This window comes from Mandrillus leucophaeus, unplaced genomic scaffold (assembly GCF_000951045.1).
Source record: "Mandrillus leucophaeus isolate KB7577 unplaced genomic scaffold, Mleu.le_1.0 Scaffold207, whole genome shotgun sequence".
NCBI lineage: Eukaryota > Metazoa > Chordata > Mammalia > Primates > Cercopithecidae > Mandrillus > Mandrillus leucophaeus.
In genome coordinates, this window is record NW_012102110.1 from 106,163 (window position 1) to 114,263 (window position 8,101).

Genomic DNA, 8,101 nt, shown 5'->3' on the forward strand with positions numbered 1-8,101 from the left:
TTGTTTGTTTCAAACAGGGTCTCGCTCTGTTTGAAGCTGGAAAGCAGTGGTGCAATCATGGCTTACTGCAGCCTTGACCTCCTAGGCTCAAAGAATTCTCCTGCCTCAGCCTCCCAAGAGGGTGAGATTACAGGGGCATATCACCATGCCCAGCTACTTTTTTTTTTTTTTTTTTGTAGAGGGGTGGTCTTCCTATGTTGCCCGGGCTGGTCTCAAACTCCTGGCTTCAAGTGATCTTCCTGCCTCAGCCTCCCAAATTGCTGGGATTATAGGAATGAGCCACCACTCCTGGCTTACACAATCTTTTAGTATCCCTTATAGTCTTCGCCAGGCGTGGTGGCTCATGTCTCATAAACCCAGCACTTTGAGAGGTCGAGGCGGGAGGATCACTTAAAGCCATGAGTTCGAGACCAGTCTGGGCAACATGGTGAAACCCTATCTCTACCAAAAAAAAAAATTAGCCAGATGTCGTGGTGCATGTCTGTAGTCCCAGATACTCAGGAGGCTGAGGTGGGGATCACTTGAGCCCAGTAGGTTGAGGCTGCAGTGAATAGTGATCACACCACTGCACTTCAGCCTGGATGACAGAGCAAGATCTGGTCTCAAAAAGAGATGATCAAAGTTAAACTTGGAGAAATTATGTTAAAGACTGAATAACTTTTGTTCAATATAATCAAAACATGTATTAGACTTTTAATTTCATATGCCAGTTTATAAAAATAGATATACAGCCTTTAACTTCTAGGTGCTGACAATCTAAGACACAATATTTTTTTAAAATGTACAGGGTACAAAGACCAGAACAAAAACATGAATACAGCACTAATATTGGTAAAATATATTACGTGAACCTCCACTAGTTTGGGAAAACAAAACAAGCAAATAAAAAGCTATTGTTTGCCAGCGTTCTGAATAAGAACGTTGATGAAAATAATATACATAAAACCGAAAAAATAAGGCTGGGAGCAGTGGCTCATGCCTGTAATCCCAGCACTTTTGGAGGCTGAGGCGGGTGGATCATGAGGTCAGGAATTCAAGACCAGCCTGGCCAATATGGTGGAACCCCCTCTGTACTAAAAATATAAAAATTAGCCAGGCGTGGTGGCACGTGCCTGTAGTCCCAGCTACTTGGGAGGCTGAGGCAGGAGAATGGCGTGAACCCGGGAGGCGGAGCTTGCAGTGAGCTGAGATCCGGCCACAGCACTCCAGCCTGGGTGACAGAGTGAGACTCCGTCTCAAAAAAAAAAAAAAAAAAAAAAAAAACAGAAAAAAAAAATAGGCTTCTTTCCTGCCAACATATCCTTTTATAAGAAACCTGATTATAATGAAACTTTCATATAATTTTCCTCCTTGAAGATACTCTACTTGACTTCTTTGACTTATATAGCTTGGAAGACCTATATCTCACACACACACACAGCATCTAGTATTTTATCTTATATTGATGAACTGCAAAAATAATCTGGCATTTCAATACTGGTCCAAGGTCTAATAACTTAATCACCAAATATTTGATAAGTGCTTATTATATTATTAACTCTATTAAGGATAACGTATCACATATGCTTGCATTATAGCTTTGAAAACCTCCATTCTCTAAAAATTTCATAAATATCATAGCAGTGATATAGGCATTCTCTTCATCTTGTTCCCATCTTTACTGCAGTATCTTTGGTATTTTACCTTCAAGTATTTAACCCTCTTCTGGTTATTCTAATTCATTGCACATTAGAACTAGAGAACAGTGATAGAGAGAAAGGAAGGGAGGGAGGGAAGAGAATTTGGGAAAGATGACAATATTATTTGTCTGATCATATGATTATCTACCTAGAAAACTAGAGAATCAAATTAAAAGCTATGAGAGTTCAGGAAGATGTCCAGTTAGAAAATAAAATCACAAAAATTGATAACCTGCTGGGCATGGTGGCTCACGCCTGTAATCCCAGCACTTTGGGAGGCTGAGGCGGGTGGATCACTTGAGGTCAGGAGCTCAAGACCACCCTGGCCAACATGGTGAAACCCCATCTCTACTAAAAATACGAAAATAAGCCAGGCGTAGTGACACATGCCTATAATCCCAGCTACTCAGGAGGCTGAGGCGGAGAATCACTTGAACCTGGGAGGTAGAGGCTGCAATAAGCCAAGATCATGCCACTGCATCCTAGTCTGGTCAACAGAGAACAGAGTGAGACTCTGTCTCAAAAAAAAAAAAAAAAAAAAAGGTAACCTACTTACATACAGTAGTAGCAAACTAGAAAATATAAAATATTACTTATACTTATTTGGAAAGAAACTACAGAAAATAAATAAAATAGACTTGGCAGAAATACCATCTTTCTGGATGGGAATACTAAAAATTATAAAGGTTATTTAATATCTCAAAATTAATGTACAAATTTAATAAAATTTCAGTCAAAACTCAGAAGGGATTATTTTAGAAGAAGCTGACACTTGATTGATTCTAAAATTCATTTGAAAGAATAAGTGCACCAGGAACAGTGAACAACACAGTTAAAAGAGAGTAGGTAGTAGGCAATGATAAGAAAAAAGTTTGAAAAACAGGCTGGGGCCAAAGCATGGAATGTCATGACAGCCAGGGTAAGGAGTCTCACTAAAATCAGTAATCAGAGTTGCATGGTGATAAGTGTGGACTTTAAAGTCTAAGAGACAGGGTTAAACTACAGCTCAACATTTACTAGCTTGGAGACCTTGAGCAAGTTAAGTAACTTAAGAGTCTCATGTCCTCATCTGTAAAATAAAGATTAGAATTCTTATCTTAGAAGACTGTTAAAAGTAAAAGGGAAGGCAGGGTGCGGTGGCTCACACCTGTAATCCCAGCACTTTGGGAGGCGGAGGCAGGCGGATCACCTGAGGTCAGGAATTCAAGACCAGCCTTGCCACCATGGTGAAACCCCGTCTCTACTAAAAATACAAAAATTAGCAGGGTGTGGGGGCAGGTCCCTGTAATCTCAGCTACTCAGGAGGCTGAGGCAGGAGAATCGCTTGAACCCGGGAGGTGGAGGTTACAGTGAGCTGAGATCACGCCACTGCATTTCAGCCAGGGTGATGCAAGGAGACTCCATTAAAAAAAAAAAAAAAAAAAAGTAAAAGGGTAATACATATAAAGAGTTTAGTACAGTCCCCAACATAGGTTACTATTTAATTAGTAGCAGATAATGTTACTAGGCAATGAGTAACAGGCTTCTGAGGATGGTTAACTTAACAATGTTGGATAGAGAGGACACACCTGAGGGAGTGCAAGCAGGCTATTGTGATACCAAGCAAAAAGTAATAGCAGAGGAGAAAAAAGGAAATGATCATTGAAACTAGGATGGAAGCTGGTGCTAGGATGAATGAGAAGAAAGGAGAAAGGGATGAATGGATGACTACACAGAAAAAAAAGGGACTGTTAACTGAGAGGAAGACAAGGTTGAAAGGGTCAGATTTAATCCAGTACATATCATTCAATTTGGGACAGGACAGATACAGAGTAATGTCTAGTGAAAATAAGAGGGAGAGGAAGGGAAACAAAAAAAGTTTGAATTCCCGGTGATTAGAATTGAGTACCACTAAGACATATGGATGAGAGTGCTGCTTTCACAGAGAATATGATTGGTTCCAAGTAAGTTTCAAAGCCCATGGTTGACATTAGGGTTCATTCTTGGTGTTGTATATTCTATGGGTTTGGACAAATATATAATAACATGTTATCCACCATTATAGTATCATAAAGAATAATATCATTGCCCTAAAGAATCCTCCGTGCTCTGCCTAGTCATCCTTCCCTTCTTCCTAACTCCTGGCAACCACTGATCTTTTTACTCTCTCCATAGTTTTGCCTTTTTCATACAGCAGGAATCATACAGTGTATAGCCTTTTCAGAAAAGCTTATTCACTTAAAAATACACATTTAAGGTTTCTCCATGTCTTTTCATGGCTTACTAGCTCATTTCTTTTTAGCACTGAATAATATTTCATTGTTTAGTTGTACCACAGTTTGTTTATCCTTTCACCTACCGAAAGACATCTTGATTCCTTCCAACTTCTGGCAATTATGAATAAATAAACATCTGTGTACAGGTTTTTGTGTGGATCTAAGTTTTCAGTTTATTTGGGTTCACTTTCACTTTTTATTCTACATAAGTGTTCAAATTTTTTAGAAGTAAGTTTTTATATATTACTCATATAAGAAAATCATTTTGTAAAACTCCATATATGATTTTTCCCCCATATATGATTCTGACGCACACTCCTGGTTAAGGTCCACTGCCTAAGTTTTGGGAAAGTACTGATACATAATAAACAAGTCATTTCAAATCATCAGGGAAAAGATGATTTATTCAACTATGTGATATTGACAATGGTTAAAAACTTAGTAAAGTTGGAAACCAAATACCAAAATAAATTATAGATGAAACAAGTATTTAAATATAACAAGTAGGCTAGGTGCAGTGGCTCATGCCTATAACCCCAACACTCTGGGAGGACAGAGGTGGGGATCACTGGGGCCCAGGAGTTCCAGGCTGCAGTGGGCAATGACTGCACCACTGCACTCCGGCCTGGGTAATGGAGTGAAAACCTGTCTCTAAATAAACAAATAAATAAATAAAACAGGAAAAAATTTTTTTCTATAATCTGATATGAGGAATGCATTACTTACATAATGGAAAAGAGTAACATTTTCAACAACAAAAAATATTTACCAAAAAAAGAGTTTAATAGCCTCTATATGTAAAAAACTCTTGTAAAGAAAAACATAAAAAATAAACGGCAAAAAAAAAGAAGGCAGGGAACAAGTGGAAGGAATGAATTAGGAACTTAAAATTGGAGAAACATAGTAAGTATATGAAAAGATGTTAAATCTCACACAAGTTATCAAAAAATGAAAAAATTTGAAAGAAATATTTTTCAACTATTCAATTGGCAAATATTAAGCAGTTATATCATAATTCCCAGTGATGATAAGGAGAAAGATCCACTCACAAGTACTAATGGCAATAATCTAAAGATATAAATTAATAAAATCTTTTTAAGGAACAATATATAGCAAAGTTTAACTCAAGAAATACTAGGATATACCCTAAAGGAATAATAAGTATACACTGGTATACATATTATCTGAAAAATTCTATATGATGATTAACAAAAAATTAGTTAAACAGAGTACATCCTGGCCAGGCGCAGTAGCTCACACCTGTAATCCCAGCACTTTGTGAGGCCAAGGCGGGCAGATCACCTAAGGTCGTGAGTTTAAGACCAGCCTGGTCAACATGGTGAAACGCCATCTCTATTAAAAATAAAAAAAATTAGCCAGGCGTGGTGGTGCACACCTGTAATCCCAGCTACTCAGGAGGCTAAGGCAGGAGAATGGCTTCAACCCGGGAGGCAGAGGTTGCAGTGAGCTGAGACTGGGCCATTGCACTCCAGGCTGGGCAAAAACAGCAAAACTCTGTCTCAAAAAAAAAAAGTACATCCATTCAATGAACATTATAAAGACATTTCAAAAAAGAATATGTTATAGAAATTAATATACATACCATGTTTTAAAAATTGCCCACAGATTTTTGTGTGGACAAAAATTATAGTAGGTTACAAAAACCATTCTTGGGTATTAAAGTTTATATCCAGCCTGGGCAACATAGTGAGACCTCGTCTCTACAAAAAAAATTTTAAAAATTAGCCTGGACTAGGTGTGGTGGCTCACGCCTGTAATCCCAGCACTTTGGGAGGGTGAGGCAGGTAGATCACCTGAGGGCAGGAGTTTGAGACCTGGCCAACATGGTGAAAACCTGTCTCTACTAAAAATACAAAAATTAATCAGGCATGGTGGTGGGAGCCTGTAATCCCAGCTACCTGGGAGGCTGAGGCAGGAGAATCACTTGAACCCAGGAGGCAGAGGCTGCAGTGAGCAGAGATCACACCATTGCACTCCAGCCTGGGCAACAAGAGCGAAACTCCATCTTGAAAAAAAAAAAAGGAGGAGGATAGATGAGTACTGAGCCAGATCTTTAGTGTCCAGAATGTAACAAATATAAGAAGAGTATTTGAATAGTTGGAATTCTACCAATGAAGCTTACAGTTGACTATAAAACATTGCAGCATTTGGTTTGCCTGGTAATTCATGGTGATATGTATCTGAGAAATGAGAGAAAGTATGACAGAGTGCAAGAGTACTGGGTTTAGAATTATAAGATAAAAATCATGAGATGTCCAGATATCTTAGACAAGATATTTATTCTTCCAAAGGTACCTTCCAGCTCTGAAGGTCTGTGATATCAATAATGGTTAGTTAAGTGTAAATTTTATATTAAAAACACTTTGGACAACTCTTCTAATCCCTCATCTAGATAAAAATGACCATTCCCTTCTTTCTCCCTTACTGTACCGCACACTTATTTCTATTGTAATACCCATCAATGTACTCATTTGTTTACCTGTCTTTTCTTCTTATAAATTTTTGATTCTACTAAGGGCAGGCATCACATATTCTTTTTTTTTTTTTTTTTGGAGATGGAGTCTTGTTCTGTCACCCAGGCTGGAGTGCAGTGGTCTGATCTCAACTCATTGCAACCTCCGCCCCCCGGGTTCAAGCAATTCTCCTGCCTCAGCCTCCCGAGTAGCTGAGACTACAGGTTCACACCAACATACCCAGCTATTTTTTGTATTTTTTTTTTTAGTAGAAATGGGGTTTCACCATATTGGTCAGGCTGGTCTCAAACTCCTGACCTCAGGTGATCCACCTGCCTCAGCCTCCCAAAGTACTGGGATTACAGGTGTGAGCCACCGCGCCCAGCCATTATATTCTAATACCTAGCACAGTGCCTGGCACAAAGTATACACTTAACAGGTTGGAAGGAAAAGACAGGCTTGGGGAGGAGATGCAGGGAGAGGGAGAGTCAGACAGAAAGGAAGCTGGAGAAAAAGAGTAAGAGGAAGGGAAGGAAAGTGGGAGTGAGGAAAGTTCTAACACCTGCAGTATAGTTCAGATGAGCTTTAGAAAGGTAATAAATGGACCAGGCCAGGCTCAACGCCTGTAATCCCAGCACTTTGGGAGGCCTGGGTGGGAGGATCACTTGAGGTCAGGAATTTGAGACCAGCCTGGCCAACATGGTGAAACCCCGTCTCTACTAAAAATACAAAAAGTAGGCAGGCATGGTGGCGGCCACCTGTAGTCCCAGCTACTCGGGAGGCTGAGGCAGGAGAATCGCTTGAACCCAGGAGGCAGAGGTTGCACTGAGCTGAGGTCGTGCCACTGCACTCCAGCCTGGGCGACAAAGCGAGACTCTGTCCTGAACAACAACAACAAAAAGGTAATAAATTACTATCATCTTTGGGTATTTTCTGTCAAACGCAGTTCCACAATTACTCTGGTCTGCTATATGCTGGTTTAGACAACAGTAATTTACCTTATCATTAAACAAGATTATAGTTATTAAGACTCTATTTTAAGAGGCAAAAGATCTTTATATGACTACCTTCATTTTGAAGCAGCATGTTAGTTAGCAACTGAAAAAAAGAGGGAACATATTACATTCTCTACAGAGAACCCATAATGCCTAAGCCTTATGTCTTATACATAAAATACCCTCAATATTAAGAGGGTAAAAAAGTTATTGTGTAATTATATTTTATAAAAATTAAATTCTGGCTGGCGTGGTCGCTCACGCCTGTAATCCCAGCACTTTGGGAGACCGAGGCAGGTGAATCACCTGAGGTTAGGAGTTTGAGACCAGCCTGACCAACATGGCAAAACCCCGTCTCTACTAACGTCTCTACTAAAAATACAAAAATTATCCAGGCATGGTGGCGCATGCCTGTAGTAACAGCTACTTGGGAGACTGAGATAGGAGAATCGCTTGAATGCAGGAGACAGAGGTTGCAGTGAGCCAAGATTGTGCCACTGCACTCCAGCCTGGGTGACAAAGCAAGACTCCGTCTCACAAAAAAAAAAAAAAAAAAAAATTCCCTTGATTTTGATAATTCTTTTGAAGTTATATAAGAAAATGTCCTTAGGAAATATATAGAGAAGTAGTTATGGGAAACAGGGCATACAGTCTACAACATACTCTCAAATGATTAAGAAAAATACAAGGCCGGGCGC

At 39.5% G+C, this 8,101-nt stretch overlaps 1 protein-coding gene across 2 annotated transcripts in view; it reads right to left on the bottom strand.

The window, feature by feature from the left end:
* Nucleotides 1–8,101, bottom strand: part of TMCO1 (transmembrane and coiled-coil domains 1) — a 40,987-nt gene that overhangs the window by 16,246 nt on the left and 16,640 nt on the right. The gene's annotated exons all lie outside the window — the stretch shown is intronic.